Source organism: Euprymna scolopes, chromosome 15 (assembly GCF_053919585.1).
Source record: "Euprymna scolopes isolate OS-2025 chromosome 15, ASM5391958v1, whole genome shotgun sequence".
NCBI classification, from domain to species: Eukaryota; Metazoa; Mollusca; class Cephalopoda; order Sepiida; family Sepiolidae; genus Euprymna; species Euprymna scolopes.
Window position 1 is genome coordinate 32121664 of NC_136496.1, and position 9550 is coordinate 32131213.

At 42.6% G+C, this 9550-nt stretch overlaps 60 non-coding genes across 60 annotated transcripts; all 60 read left to right on the forward strand.

The window, feature by feature from the left end:
• The first annotated feature begins 67 nt into the window (after positions 1–67).
• Trnas-uga (transfer RNA serine (anticodon UGA)) lies at positions 68–149 on the forward strand. The gene has a single exon. It is a non-coding gene; the product is annotated as a tRNA-Ser (tRNA).
• Positions 150–220: 71 nt separating this feature from the next.
• Positions 221–302, forward strand: Trnas-uga (transfer RNA serine (anticodon UGA)). The gene has a single exon. It is a non-coding gene; the product is annotated as a tRNA-Ser (tRNA).
• Positions 303–483: 181 nt separating this feature from the next.
• On the forward strand, positions 484–565 carry Trnas-uga (transfer RNA serine (anticodon UGA)). The gene has a single exon. It is a non-coding gene; the product is annotated as a tRNA-Ser (tRNA).
• Positions 566–636: 71 nt separating this feature from the next.
• Trnas-uga (transfer RNA serine (anticodon UGA)) lies at positions 637–718 on the forward strand. The gene has a single exon. It is a non-coding gene; the product is annotated as a tRNA-Ser (tRNA).
• Positions 719–789: 71 nt separating this feature from the next.
• Positions 790–871, forward strand: Trnas-uga (transfer RNA serine (anticodon UGA)). Its single transcript has one exon. It is a non-coding gene; the product is annotated as a tRNA-Ser (tRNA).
• Positions 872–942: 71 nt separating this feature from the next.
• Positions 943–1024, forward strand: Trnas-uga (transfer RNA serine (anticodon UGA)). The gene has a single exon. It is a non-coding gene; the product is annotated as a tRNA-Ser (tRNA).
• Positions 1025–1095: 71 nt separating this feature from the next.
• Trnas-uga (transfer RNA serine (anticodon UGA)) lies at positions 1096–1177 on the forward strand. Its single transcript has one exon. It is a non-coding gene; the product is annotated as a tRNA-Ser (tRNA).
• A 71-nt stretch (positions 1178–1248) lies between these two features.
• Trnas-uga (transfer RNA serine (anticodon UGA)) lies at positions 1249–1330 on the forward strand. The gene has a single exon. It is a non-coding gene; the product is annotated as a tRNA-Ser (tRNA).
• A 71-nt stretch (positions 1331–1401) lies between these two features.
• On the forward strand, positions 1402–1483 carry Trnas-uga (transfer RNA serine (anticodon UGA)). Its single transcript has one exon. It is a non-coding gene; the product is annotated as a tRNA-Ser (tRNA).
• Positions 1484–1554: 71 nt separating this feature from the next.
• Positions 1555–1636, forward strand: Trnal-uaa (transfer RNA leucine (anticodon UAA)). Its single transcript has one exon. It is a non-coding gene; the product is annotated as a tRNA-Leu (tRNA).
• Positions 1637–1707: 71 nt separating this feature from the next.
• Positions 1708–1789, forward strand: Trnas-uga (transfer RNA serine (anticodon UGA)). The gene has a single exon. It is a non-coding gene; the product is annotated as a tRNA-Ser (tRNA).
• A 71-nt stretch (positions 1790–1860) lies between these two features.
• On the forward strand, positions 1861–1942 carry Trnas-uga (transfer RNA serine (anticodon UGA)). The gene has a single exon. It is a non-coding gene; the product is annotated as a tRNA-Ser (tRNA).
• Positions 1943–2013: 71 nt separating this feature from the next.
• Trnas-uga (transfer RNA serine (anticodon UGA)) lies at positions 2014–2095 on the forward strand. Its single transcript has one exon. It is a non-coding gene; the product is annotated as a tRNA-Ser (tRNA).
• Positions 2096–2166: 71 nt separating this feature from the next.
• On the forward strand, positions 2167–2248 carry Trnas-uga (transfer RNA serine (anticodon UGA)). The gene has a single exon. It is a non-coding gene; the product is annotated as a tRNA-Ser (tRNA).
• A 71-nt stretch (positions 2249–2319) lies between these two features.
• Trnas-uga (transfer RNA serine (anticodon UGA)) lies at positions 2320–2401 on the forward strand. Its single transcript has one exon. It is a non-coding gene; the product is annotated as a tRNA-Ser (tRNA).
• A 71-nt stretch (positions 2402–2472) lies between these two features.
• On the forward strand, positions 2473–2554 carry Trnas-uga (transfer RNA serine (anticodon UGA)). Its single transcript has one exon. It is a non-coding gene; the product is annotated as a tRNA-Ser (tRNA).
• Positions 2555–2625: 71 nt separating this feature from the next.
• Positions 2626–2707, forward strand: Trnal-uaa (transfer RNA leucine (anticodon UAA)). The gene has a single exon. It is a non-coding gene; the product is annotated as a tRNA-Leu (tRNA).
• A 71-nt stretch (positions 2708–2778) lies between these two features.
• On the forward strand, positions 2779–2860 carry Trnas-uga (transfer RNA serine (anticodon UGA)). The gene has a single exon. It is a non-coding gene; the product is annotated as a tRNA-Ser (tRNA).
• Positions 2861–2931: 71 nt separating this feature from the next.
• Trnas-uga (transfer RNA serine (anticodon UGA)) lies at positions 2932–3013 on the forward strand. The gene has a single exon. It is a non-coding gene; the product is annotated as a tRNA-Ser (tRNA).
• A 71-nt stretch (positions 3014–3084) lies between these two features.
• On the forward strand, positions 3085–3166 carry Trnas-uga (transfer RNA serine (anticodon UGA)). The gene has a single exon. It is a non-coding gene; the product is annotated as a tRNA-Ser (tRNA).
• A 71-nt stretch (positions 3167–3237) lies between these two features.
• Positions 3238–3319, forward strand: Trnas-uga (transfer RNA serine (anticodon UGA)). Its single transcript has one exon. It is a non-coding gene; the product is annotated as a tRNA-Ser (tRNA).
• A 71-nt stretch (positions 3320–3390) lies between these two features.
• On the forward strand, positions 3391–3472 carry Trnas-uga (transfer RNA serine (anticodon UGA)). The gene has a single exon. It is a non-coding gene; the product is annotated as a tRNA-Ser (tRNA).
• Positions 3473–3543: 71 nt separating this feature from the next.
• Positions 3544–3625, forward strand: Trnas-uga (transfer RNA serine (anticodon UGA)). Its single transcript has one exon. It is a non-coding gene; the product is annotated as a tRNA-Ser (tRNA).
• A 71-nt stretch (positions 3626–3696) lies between these two features.
• Trnas-uga (transfer RNA serine (anticodon UGA)) lies at positions 3697–3778 on the forward strand. The gene has a single exon. It is a non-coding gene; the product is annotated as a tRNA-Ser (tRNA).
• A 71-nt stretch (positions 3779–3849) lies between these two features.
• Trnas-uga (transfer RNA serine (anticodon UGA)) lies at positions 3850–3931 on the forward strand. Its single transcript has one exon. It is a non-coding gene; the product is annotated as a tRNA-Ser (tRNA).
• Positions 3932–4002: 71 nt separating this feature from the next.
• On the forward strand, positions 4003–4084 carry Trnas-uga (transfer RNA serine (anticodon UGA)). The gene has a single exon. It is a non-coding gene; the product is annotated as a tRNA-Ser (tRNA).
• A 71-nt stretch (positions 4085–4155) lies between these two features.
• Positions 4156–4237, forward strand: Trnas-uga (transfer RNA serine (anticodon UGA)). Its single transcript has one exon. It is a non-coding gene; the product is annotated as a tRNA-Ser (tRNA).
• Positions 4238–4309: 72 nt separating this feature from the next.
• Positions 4310–4391, forward strand: Trnas-uga (transfer RNA serine (anticodon UGA)). The gene has a single exon. It is a non-coding gene; the product is annotated as a tRNA-Ser (tRNA).
• A 70-nt stretch (positions 4392–4461) lies between these two features.
• On the forward strand, positions 4462–4543 carry Trnas-uga (transfer RNA serine (anticodon UGA)). The gene has a single exon. It is a non-coding gene; the product is annotated as a tRNA-Ser (tRNA).
• A 71-nt stretch (positions 4544–4614) lies between these two features.
• On the forward strand, positions 4615–4696 carry Trnas-uga (transfer RNA serine (anticodon UGA)). Its single transcript has one exon. It is a non-coding gene; the product is annotated as a tRNA-Ser (tRNA).
• Positions 4697–4767: 71 nt separating this feature from the next.
• Trnas-uga (transfer RNA serine (anticodon UGA)) lies at positions 4768–4849 on the forward strand. The gene has a single exon. It is a non-coding gene; the product is annotated as a tRNA-Ser (tRNA).
• Positions 4850–4919: 70 nt separating this feature from the next.
• Positions 4920–5001, forward strand: Trnas-uga (transfer RNA serine (anticodon UGA)). Its single transcript has one exon. It is a non-coding gene; the product is annotated as a tRNA-Ser (tRNA).
• Positions 5002–5070: 69 nt separating this feature from the next.
• Positions 5071–5152, forward strand: Trnas-uga (transfer RNA serine (anticodon UGA)). Its single transcript has one exon. It is a non-coding gene; the product is annotated as a tRNA-Ser (tRNA).
• Positions 5153–5223: 71 nt separating this feature from the next.
• Positions 5224–5305, forward strand: Trnas-uga (transfer RNA serine (anticodon UGA)). Its single transcript has one exon. It is a non-coding gene; the product is annotated as a tRNA-Ser (tRNA).
• A 71-nt stretch (positions 5306–5376) lies between these two features.
• Positions 5377–5458, forward strand: Trnas-uga (transfer RNA serine (anticodon UGA)). The gene has a single exon. It is a non-coding gene; the product is annotated as a tRNA-Ser (tRNA).
• A 69-nt stretch (positions 5459–5527) lies between these two features.
• Positions 5528–5609, forward strand: Trnas-uga (transfer RNA serine (anticodon UGA)). The gene has a single exon. It is a non-coding gene; the product is annotated as a tRNA-Ser (tRNA).
• Positions 5610–5680: 71 nt separating this feature from the next.
• On the forward strand, positions 5681–5762 carry Trnas-uga (transfer RNA serine (anticodon UGA)). The gene has a single exon. It is a non-coding gene; the product is annotated as a tRNA-Ser (tRNA).
• Positions 5763–5833: 71 nt separating this feature from the next.
• Trnas-uga (transfer RNA serine (anticodon UGA)) lies at positions 5834–5915 on the forward strand. The gene has a single exon. It is a non-coding gene; the product is annotated as a tRNA-Ser (tRNA).
• Positions 5916–5986: 71 nt separating this feature from the next.
• On the forward strand, positions 5987–6068 carry Trnas-uga (transfer RNA serine (anticodon UGA)). The gene has a single exon. It is a non-coding gene; the product is annotated as a tRNA-Ser (tRNA).
• A 181-nt stretch (positions 6069–6249) lies between these two features.
• Positions 6250–6331, forward strand: Trnas-uga (transfer RNA serine (anticodon UGA)). The gene has a single exon. It is a non-coding gene; the product is annotated as a tRNA-Ser (tRNA).
• A 71-nt stretch (positions 6332–6402) lies between these two features.
• Positions 6403–6484, forward strand: Trnas-uga (transfer RNA serine (anticodon UGA)). Its single transcript has one exon. It is a non-coding gene; the product is annotated as a tRNA-Ser (tRNA).
• A 71-nt stretch (positions 6485–6555) lies between these two features.
• Positions 6556–6637, forward strand: Trnas-uga (transfer RNA serine (anticodon UGA)). Its single transcript has one exon. It is a non-coding gene; the product is annotated as a tRNA-Ser (tRNA).
• Positions 6638–6708: 71 nt separating this feature from the next.
• Trnas-uga (transfer RNA serine (anticodon UGA)) lies at positions 6709–6790 on the forward strand. The gene has a single exon. It is a non-coding gene; the product is annotated as a tRNA-Ser (tRNA).
• A 71-nt stretch (positions 6791–6861) lies between these two features.
• On the forward strand, positions 6862–6943 carry Trnas-uga (transfer RNA serine (anticodon UGA)). The gene has a single exon. It is a non-coding gene; the product is annotated as a tRNA-Ser (tRNA).
• A 71-nt stretch (positions 6944–7014) lies between these two features.
• Trnas-uga (transfer RNA serine (anticodon UGA)) lies at positions 7015–7096 on the forward strand. Its single transcript has one exon. It is a non-coding gene; the product is annotated as a tRNA-Ser (tRNA).
• Positions 7097–7167: 71 nt separating this feature from the next.
• Trnas-uga (transfer RNA serine (anticodon UGA)) lies at positions 7168–7249 on the forward strand. The gene has a single exon. It is a non-coding gene; the product is annotated as a tRNA-Ser (tRNA).
• A 71-nt stretch (positions 7250–7320) lies between these two features.
• Trnas-uga (transfer RNA serine (anticodon UGA)) lies at positions 7321–7402 on the forward strand. Its single transcript has one exon. It is a non-coding gene; the product is annotated as a tRNA-Ser (tRNA).
• Positions 7403–7473: 71 nt separating this feature from the next.
• Positions 7474–7555, forward strand: Trnas-uga (transfer RNA serine (anticodon UGA)). Its single transcript has one exon. It is a non-coding gene; the product is annotated as a tRNA-Ser (tRNA).
• A 71-nt stretch (positions 7556–7626) lies between these two features.
• On the forward strand, positions 7627–7708 carry Trnas-uga (transfer RNA serine (anticodon UGA)). The gene has a single exon. It is a non-coding gene; the product is annotated as a tRNA-Ser (tRNA).
• A 71-nt stretch (positions 7709–7779) lies between these two features.
• Trnal-uaa (transfer RNA leucine (anticodon UAA)) lies at positions 7780–7861 on the forward strand. The gene has a single exon. It is a non-coding gene; the product is annotated as a tRNA-Leu (tRNA).
• A 71-nt stretch (positions 7862–7932) lies between these two features.
• Trnas-uga (transfer RNA serine (anticodon UGA)) lies at positions 7933–8014 on the forward strand. The gene has a single exon. It is a non-coding gene; the product is annotated as a tRNA-Ser (tRNA).
• Positions 8015–8085: 71 nt separating this feature from the next.
• Trnas-uga (transfer RNA serine (anticodon UGA)) lies at positions 8086–8167 on the forward strand. Its single transcript has one exon. It is a non-coding gene; the product is annotated as a tRNA-Ser (tRNA).
• Positions 8168–8238: 71 nt separating this feature from the next.
• Positions 8239–8320, forward strand: Trnas-uga (transfer RNA serine (anticodon UGA)). Its single transcript has one exon. It is a non-coding gene; the product is annotated as a tRNA-Ser (tRNA).
• Positions 8321–8391: 71 nt separating this feature from the next.
• Trnas-uga (transfer RNA serine (anticodon UGA)) lies at positions 8392–8473 on the forward strand. Its single transcript has one exon. It is a non-coding gene; the product is annotated as a tRNA-Ser (tRNA).
• A 71-nt stretch (positions 8474–8544) lies between these two features.
• On the forward strand, positions 8545–8626 carry Trnas-uga (transfer RNA serine (anticodon UGA)). The gene has a single exon. It is a non-coding gene; the product is annotated as a tRNA-Ser (tRNA).
• A 71-nt stretch (positions 8627–8697) lies between these two features.
• On the forward strand, positions 8698–8779 carry Trnas-uga (transfer RNA serine (anticodon UGA)). The gene has a single exon. It is a non-coding gene; the product is annotated as a tRNA-Ser (tRNA).
• A 71-nt stretch (positions 8780–8850) lies between these two features.
• Trnal-uaa (transfer RNA leucine (anticodon UAA)) lies at positions 8851–8932 on the forward strand. The gene has a single exon. It is a non-coding gene; the product is annotated as a tRNA-Leu (tRNA).
• A 71-nt stretch (positions 8933–9003) lies between these two features.
• On the forward strand, positions 9004–9085 carry Trnas-uga (transfer RNA serine (anticodon UGA)). Its single transcript has one exon. It is a non-coding gene; the product is annotated as a tRNA-Ser (tRNA).
• A 71-nt stretch (positions 9086–9156) lies between these two features.
• On the forward strand, positions 9157–9238 carry Trnal-uaa (transfer RNA leucine (anticodon UAA)). Its single transcript has one exon. It is a non-coding gene; the product is annotated as a tRNA-Leu (tRNA).
• Positions 9239–9308: 70 nt separating this feature from the next.
• Positions 9309–9390, forward strand: Trnas-uga (transfer RNA serine (anticodon UGA)). Its single transcript has one exon. It is a non-coding gene; the product is annotated as a tRNA-Ser (tRNA).
• The last annotated feature ends 160 nt before the right edge of the window (positions 9391–9550 follow it).

Here is a 9550-nt window from a genome sequence, read left to right on the forward strand (position 1 = left end):
GATTTTTTATACAATTGTAGAAGGTAATAAAAGAATCACGTAATATGTTCTTTGCCTTCGACAAGAAGCTGCGATGGCCGAGTGGTTAAGGCGTTGGACTTGAAATCCAATCGGCAATACCCGCACAGGTTGGAATCCTGTTCGTAGCGGATGATTTTTTATACACTTTGTAGAAGGTAATAAAAGAATCACGTAATATGTTCTTTGCCTTCGATAAGAAGCTGCGATGGCCGAGTGGTTAAGGCGTTAGACTTGAAATCCAATGGGCAATGCCCGCACAGGTTCGAATCCTGTTCTTAGCGGAATATTTTTTATACACTTTGTAGAAGGTAATAAAAGAATCACGTAAGTTTTTGTTTGTCTTGAAATCCAATGGGCAATGCCCGCACAGGTTCGAATCCTGTTCGTAGCGGATGATTGTTTATACACTTTGTAGAAGGTAATAAAAGAATCACGTAATATTTTCTTTGCCTTCGACAAGAAGCAGCGATGGCCGAGTGGTTAAGGCGTTGGACTTGAAATCCAATGGGCAATGCCCGCACAGGTTGGAATCCTGTTCGTAGCGGATGATTTTTTTTACACTTTGTAGAAGGTAATAAAAGAATCACGTAATATTTTCTTTGCCTTCGACAAGAAGCTGCGATGGCTGAGTGGTTAAGGCGTTGGACTTGAAATCCAATGGGCAATGCCCGCACAGGTTGGAATCCTGTTCGTAGCGGATGATTTTTTTTACACTTTGTAGAAGGTAATAAAAGAATCACGTAATATTTTCTTTGCCTTCGACAAGAAGCTGCGATGGCTGAGTGGTTAAGGCGTTGGACTTGAAATCCAATGGGCAATGCCCGCACAGGTTCGAATCCTGTTCGTAGCGGATGATTTTTTTTACACTTTGTAGAAGGTAATAAAAGAATCACGTAATATTTTCTTTGCCTTCGACAAGAAGCTGCGATGGCTGAGTGGTTAAGGCGTTGGACTTGAGATCCAATGGGGAATGCCCGCACAGGTTGGAATCCTGTTCGTAGCGGATGATTTTTTTTACACTTTGTAGAAGGTAATAAAAGAATCACGTAATATTTTCTTTGCCTTCGACAAGAAGCTGCGATGGCCGAGTGGTTAAGGCGTTGGACTTGAAATCCAATGGGCAATGCCGGCACAGGTTACAATCCTGTTCGTAGCGGATTTTTTTTTATACACTTTGTAGAAGGTAATAAAAGACTCACGTAATATGTTAGGCGTATTTGACGAGAATCTGCGATGGCCGAGTGGTTAAGGCGTTGGACTTGAAATCCAATGGGCAATGCCCGCACAGGTTGGAATCCTGTCCGTAGCGGATGATTTTTTATACACTTTGTAGAAGGTAATAAAAGAATCACTTACTATATTCTTTTCCTTCAACAAGAAGCTGCGATAGCCGAGTGGTTAAGGCGTTTGACTTGAAATCCAATGGGCAATGCCCGCACAGGTTCGAATCCTGTTCGTAGCGGATGTTTTTTTATACACTTTGTAGAAGGTAATAAAAGAATCACGTAATATGTTCTTTGCCTTCGACAAGAAGCTGCGATGGCCGAGTGGTTAAGGAGTTGGACTTAAAATCCAATGGGCAATGCCCGCACAGGTTCGAATCCTGTTCGTAGCGGATGATTTTTTATACACTTTGTAGAAGGTACTAAAAGACTAACGTAATATGTTCTTTGCCTTCGATAAGAAGCTGCGATGGCCGAGTGGTTAAGGCGTTGGACTTGAAATCCAATGGGCAATGCCCGCACAGGTTGGAATCCTGTTCGTAGCGGATGATTTTTTTTACACTTTGTAGAAGGTAATAAAAGAATCACGTAATATTTTCTTTGCCTTCGACAAGAAGCTGCGATGGCTGAGTGGTTAAGGCGTTGGACTTGAAATCCAATGGGCAATGCCCGCACAGGTTCGAATCCTGTTCGTAGCGGATGATTTTTTTTACACTTTGTAGAAGGTAATAAAAGAATCACGTAATATTTTCTTTGCCTTCGACAAGAAGCTGCGATGGCTGAGTGGTTAAGGCGTTGGACTTGAAATCCAATGGGGAATGCCCGCACAGGTTGGAATCCTGTTCGTAGCGGATGATTTTTTTTACACTTTGTAGAAGGTAATAAAAGAATCACGTAATATTTTCTTTGCCTTCGACAAGAAGCTGCGATGGCCGAGTGGTTAAGGCGTTGGACTTGAAATCCAATGGGCAATGCCGGCACAGGTTACAATCCTGTTCGTAGCGGATTTTTTTTTATACACTTTGTAGAAGGTAATAAAAGACTCACGTAATATGTTAGGCGTATTTGACGAGAAGCTGCGATGGCCGAGTGGTTAAGGCGTTGGACTTGAAATCCAATGGGCAATGCCCGCACAGGTTGGAATCCTGTCCGTAGCGGATGATTTTTTATACACTTTGTAGAAGGTAATAAAAGAATCACTTACTATATTCTTTTCCTTCAACAAGAAGCTGCGATGGCCGAGTGGTTAAGGCGTTGGACTTGAAATCCAATGGGCAATGCCCGCACAGGTTCGAATCCTGTTCGTAGCGGATGTTTTTTTATACACTTTGTAGAAGGTAATAAAAGAATCACGTAATATGTTCTTTGCCTTCGACAAGAAGCTGCGATGGCCGAGTGGTTAAGGAGTTGGACTTAAAATCCAATGGGCAATGCCCGCACAGGTTCGAATCCTGTTCGTAGCGGATGATTTTTTATACACTTTGTAGAAGGTACTAAAAGACTAACGTAATATGTTCTTTGCCTTCGATAAGAAGCTGCGATGGCCGAGTGGTTAAGGCGTTGGACTTGAAATCCAATGGGCAATGCCCGCACAGGTTCGAATCCTGTTCGTAGCGGATTATTTTTTATACACTTTGTAGAAGGTAATAAAAGAATCACGTAATATTTTCTTTGCCTTCGACAAGAAGCTGCGATGGCCGAGTGGTTAAGGCGTTGGACTTGAAATCCAATGGGCAATGCCCGCACAGGTTCGAATCCTGTTCGTAGCGGATGATTTTTTATACACTTTGTAGAAGGTAATAAAAGACTCACGTAATATTTTTGGCGTATTTTACGAGAAGCTGCGATGGCCGATTGGTTAAGGCGTTTGACTTGAAATCCAATGGGCAATGCCCGCACAGGTTCGAATCCTGTCCGTAGCTGATGATTTTTTATACACTTTGTAGGAGGTAATAAAAGAATCACGTAATATGTTCTTTGCCTTCGACAAGAAGCTGCGATGGCCGAGTGGTTAAGGCGTTGGACTTGAAATCCAATGGGCAATGCCCGCACAGGTTCGAATCCTGTTCGTAGCGGATTATTTTTTGTACACTTTGTAGAAGGTAATAAAAGAATCACGTAATATTTTATGCGTATTTGACGAGAAGCTGCGATGGCCGAGTGGTTAAGGCGTTGGACTTGAAATCCAATGGGCAATACCCGCACAGGTTGGAATCCTGTTCGTAGCGGATGATTTTTTATACACTTTGTAGAAGGTAATAAAAGAATCACGTAATATTTTCTTTTCCTTCAACAAGAAGCTGCGATGGCCGAGTGGTTAAGGCGTTGAACTTGAGATCCAATGGGCAATGCCCGCATAGGTTCGACTCCTGTTCGCAGCGGATGATTTTTTATACACTTTGTAGAAGGTAATAAAAGAATCACGTAATATGTTCTTTGCCTTCAACAAGAAGCTGCGATAGCCGAGTGGTTAAGGCGTTTGACTTGAAATCCAATGGGCAATGCCCGCACAGGTTCGAATCCGGTTCGTAGCGGATGTTTTTTTATACACTTTGTAGAAGGTAATAAAAGAATCACGTAATATGTTCTTTGCCTTCGACAAGAAGCTGCGATGGCCGAGTGGTTAAGGCGTTGGACTTGAAATCCAATCGGCAATGCCCGCACAGGTTCGAATCCTGTTCGTAGCGGATGATTTTTTATACACTTTGTAGAAGGTAATAAAAGAATCACGTAATATTTTATGCGTATGTGACGAGAAGCTGCGATGGCCGAGTGGTTAAGGCGTTGGACTTGAGATCCAATGGGCAATGCCCGCACAGGTTGGAATCCTGTTCGTAGCGGATGATTTTTTTTACACTTTGTAGAAGGTAATAAAAGAATCACGTAATATTTTCTTTGCCTTCGACAGGAAGCTGCGATGGCCGAGTGGTTAAGGCGTTGGACTTGAAATCCAATGGGCAATGCCCGCACAGGTTGGAATCCTGTCCGTAGCGGATGATTTTTTTATACACTTTGTAGAAGGTAATAAAAGAATAACGTAATATTTTCTTTTCCTTCAACAAGAAGTTGCGATGGCCGAGTGGTTAAGGCGTTGGACTTGAAATCCAATGGGCAATGCCCGCACAGGTTCGAATCCTGTTCGTAGCGGATGATTTTTTATACAATTGTAGAAGGTAATAAAAGAATCACGTAATATGTTCTTTGCCTTCGACAAGAAGCTGCGATGGCCGAGTGGTTAAGGCGTTGGACTTGAAATCCAATGGGCAATGCCCGCACAGGTTCGAATCCTGTTCGTAGCGGATGATTTTTTATACACTTTGTAGAAGGTAATAAAAGAATCACGTAATATTTTATGCGTATTTGACGAGAAGCTGCGATGGCCGGGTGGTTAAGGCGTTGGACTTGAAATCCAATGGGCAATGCCCGCACAGGTTCGAATCCTGTTCGTAGCGGATGATTTTTTATACACTTTGTAGAAGGTAATAAAAGATTAACGTAATATGTTCTTTGCCTTCGACAAGAAGCTGCGATGGCCGAGTGGTTAAGGCGTTGGACTTGAAATCCAATGGGCAATGCCCGCACAGGTTCGAATCCTGTTCGTAGCGGATGATTTTTTTACACTTTGTAGAAGGTAATAAAAGAATCACGTAATATTTTCTTTGCGTTCGACAAGAAGCTGCGATGGCTGAGTGGTTAAGGCGTTGGACTTGAAATCCAATGGGCAATGCCGGCACAGGTTCGAATCCTGTTCGTAGCGGTTTTTTTTATACACTTTGTAGAAGGTAATAAAAGAATCACGTAATATGTTCTTCGCCTTCGATAAGAAGCTGCGATGGCCGAGTGGTTAAGGCGTTGGACTTGAAATCCAATGGGCAATGCCCGCACAGGTTCGAATCCTGTTCGTAGCGGATGATTGTTTATACACTTTGTAGAAGGTAATAAAAGAATCACGTAATATTTTCTTTGCCTTCGACAAGAAGCTGCGATGGCCGAGTGGTTAAGGCGTTGGACTTGAAATCCAATGGGCAATGCCCGCACAGGTTCGAATCCTGTTCGTAGCGGATGATTTTTTTTACACTTTGTAGAAGGTAATAAAAGAATCACGTAATATTTTCTTTGCCTCCGACTAGAAGCTGCGATGGCTGAGTGGTTAAGGCGTTGGACTTGAAATCCAATGGGCAATGCCGGCACAGGTTCGAGTCCTGTTCGTAGCGGTTTATTTTATACACTTTGTAGAAGGTAATAAAAGAATCACGTAATATTTTCTTTGCCTTCGACAAGAAGCTGCGATGGCCGAGTGGTTAAGGCGTTGGACTTGAAATCCAATGGGCAATGCCCGCACAGGTTCGAATCCTGTTCGTAGCGGATGATTTTTTATACACTTTGTAGAAGGTAATAAAAGAATCACGTAATATTTTATGCGTATGTGACGAGAAGCTGCGATGGCCGAGTGGTTAAGGCGTTGGACTTGAAATCCAATGGGCAATGCCCGCACAGGTTGGAATCCTGTTCGTAGCGGATGATTTTTTATACACTTTGTAGAAGGTAATAAAAGAATCACGTAATATTTTCTTTGCCTTCGACAAGAAGCTGCGATGGCCGAGTGGTTAAGGCGTTGGACTTGAAATCCAATCGGCAATACCCGCACAGGTTGGAATCCTGTTCGTAGCGGATGATTTTTTATACACTTTGTAGAAGGTACTAAAAGACTAACGTAATATGTTCTTTGCCTTCGATAAGAAGCTGCGATGGCCGAGTGGTTAAGGCGTTGGACTTGAAATCCAATGGGCAATGCCCGCACAGGTTCGAATCCTGTTCTTAGCGGAATATTTTTTATACACTGTGTAGAAGGTAATAAAAGAATCACGTAAGTTTTTGTTTGTCTTGAAATCCAATGGGCAATGCCCGCACAGGTTCGAATCCTGTTCGTAGCGGATGATTGTTTATACACTTTGTAGAAGGTAATAAAAGAATCACGTAATATTTTCTTTGCCTTCGACAAGAAGCTGCGATGGCCGAGTGGTTAAGGCGTTGGACTTGAAATCCAATGGGCAATGCCCGCACAGGTTGGAATCCTGTTCGTAGCGGATGATTTTTTTTACACTTTGTAGAAGGTAATAAAAGAATCACGTAATATTTTCTTTGCCTTCGACAAGAAGCTGCGATGGCTGAGTGGTTAAGGCGTTGGACTTGAAATCCAATGGGCAATGCCCGCACAGGTTGGAATCCTGTTCGTAGCGGATGATTTTTTTTACACTTTGTAGAAGGTAATAAAAGAATCACGTAATATTTTCTTTGCCTTCGACAAGAAGCTGCGATGGCTGAGTGGTTAAGGCGTTGGACTTGAAATCCAATGGGCAATGCCCGCACAGGTTGGAATCCTGTTCGTAGCCGATGATTTTTTTTACACTTTGTAGAAGGTAATAAAAGAATCACGTAATATTTTCTTTGCCTTCGACAAGAAGCTGCGATGGCTGAGTGGTTAAGGCGTTGAAATTGAAATCCAATGGGCAATGCCCGCACAGGTTGGAATCCTGTTCGTAGCGGATGATTTTTTTTACACTTTGTAGAAGGTAATAAAAGAATCACGTAATATTTTCTTTGCCTTCGACAAGAAGCTGCGATGCCCGAGTGGTTAAGGCGTTGGACTTGAAATCCAATGGGCAATGCCGGCACAGGTTACAATCCTGTTCGTAGCGGATTTTTTTTTATACACTTTGTAGAAGGTAATAAAAGACTCACGTAATATTTTAGGCGTATTTGACGAGAAGCTGCGATGGCCGAGTGGTTAAGGCGTTGGACTTGAAATCCAATGGGCAATGCCCGCACAGGTTCGAATCCTGTTCGTAGCGGATGATTTTTTTTACACTTTGTAGAAGGTAATAAAAGAATCACGTAATATTTTCTTTGCCTTCGACAAGAAGCTGCGATGGCTGAGTGGTTAATGCGTTGGACTTGAAATCCAATGGGCAATGCCCGCACAGGTTGGAATCCTGTTCGTAGCGGATGATTTTTTTTACACTTTGTAGAAGGTAATAAAAGAATCACGTAATATTTTCTTTGCCTTCGACAAGAAGCTGCGATGGCCGAGTGGTTAAGGCGTTGGACTTGAAATCCAATGGGCAATGCCGGCACAGGTTACAATCCTGTTCGTAGCGGATTTTTTTTTATACACTTTGTAGAAGGTAATAAAAGACTCACGTAATATGTTAGGCGTATTTGACGAGAAGCTGCGATGGCCGAGTGGTTAAGGCGTTGGACTTGAAATCCAATGGGCAATGCCCGCACAGGTTGGAATCCTGTCCGTAGCGGATGATTTTTTATACACTTTGTAGAAGGTAATAAAAGAATCACTTACTATATTCTTTTCCTTCAACAAGAAGCTGCGATAGCCGAGTGGTTAAGGCGTTTGACTTGAAATCCAATGGGCAATGCCCGCACAGGTTCGAATCCTGTTCGTAGCGGATGTTTTTTTATACACTTTGTAGAAGGTAATAAAAGAATCACGTAATATGTTCTTTGCCTTCGACAAGAAGCTGCGATGGCCGAGTGGTTAAGGAGTTGGACTTAAAATCCAATGGGCAATGCCCGCACAGGTTCGAATCCTGTTCGTAGCGGATGATTTTTTATACACTTTGTAGAAGGTACTAAAAGACTAACGTAATATGTTCTTTTCCTTCGATAAGAAGCTGCGATGGCCGAGTGGTTAAGGCGTTTGACTTGAAATCCAATGGGCAATGCCCGCACAGGTTCGAATCCTGTTCGTAGCGGATTATTTTTTATACACTTTGTAGAAGGTAATAAAAGAATCACGTAATATTTTCTTTGCCTTCGACAAGAAGCTGCGATGGCCGAGTGGTTAAGGCGTTGGACTTGAAATCCAATGGGCAATGCCCGCACAGGTTCTAATCCTGTTCGTAGCGGATGATTTTTTATACACTTTGTAGAAGGTAATAAAAGACTCACGTAATATTTTTGGCGTATTTTACGAGAAGCTGCGATGGCCGATTGGTTAAGGCGTTGGACTTGAAATCCAATGGGCAATGCCCGCACAGGTTCGAACTCTGTCCGTAGCTGATGATTTTTTATACACTTTGTAGAAGGTAATAAAAGAATCACGTAATATTTTCTTTTCCTTCAACAAGAAGCTTCGATGGCCGAGTGGTTAAGGCGTTGGACTTGAAATCCAATGGGCAATGCCCGCACAGGTTCGAATCCTGTGCGTAGCGGATGATTTTTAATACACTTTGTAGAAGGTAATAAAAGAATCACGTAATATGTTCTTTGCCTTCGACAAGAAGCTGCGATGGCCGAGTGGTTAAGGCGTTGGACTTGAAATCCAATGGGCAATGCCCGCACAGGTTCGAATCCTGTTCGTAGCGGATTATTTTTTGTACACTTTGTAGAAGGTAATAAAAGAATCACGTAATATTTTATGCGTATTTGACGAGAAGCTGCGATGGCCGAGTGGTTAAGGCGTTGGACTTGAAATCCAATGGGCAATACCCGCACAGGTTGGAATCCTGTTCGTAGCGGATGATTTTTTATACACTTTGTAGAAGGTAATAAAAGAATCACGTAATATTTTCTTTTCCTTCAACAGGAAGCTGCGATGGCCGAGTGGTTAAGGCGTTGAACTTAAAATCCAATGGGCAATGCCCGCATAGGTTCGACTCCTGTTCGCAGCGGATGATTTTTTATACACTTTGTAGAAGGTAATAAAAGAATCACGTAATATGTTCTTTGCCTTCAACAAGAAGCTGCGATAGCCGAGTGGTTAAGGCGTTTGACTTGAAATACAATGGGCAATGCCCGCACAGGTTCGAATCCTGTTCGTAGCGGATGTTTTTTTATACACTTTGTAGAAGGTAATAAAAGAATCACGTAATATGTTCTTTGCCTTCGACAAGAAGCTGCGATGGCCGAGTGGTTAAGGCGTTGGACTTAAAATCCAATGGGCAATGCCCGCACAGGTTCGAATCCTGTTCGTAGCGGATGATTTTTTATACACTTTGTAGAAGGTAAAAAAGAATCACGTAATATTTTATGCGTATGTGACGAGAAGCTGCGATGGCCGAGTGGTTAAGGCGTTGGACTTGAAATCCAATGGGCAATGCCCGCACAGGTTCGAATCCTGTTCGTAGCGGATTATTTTTTATACACTTTGTAGAAGGTAATAAAAGAATCACGTAATATTTTCTTTGCCTTCGACAAGAAGCTGCGATGGCCGAGTGGTTGAGGCGTTGGACTTGAAATCCAATCGGCAATACCCGCACAGGTTGGAATCCAGTTCGTAGAGGATGATT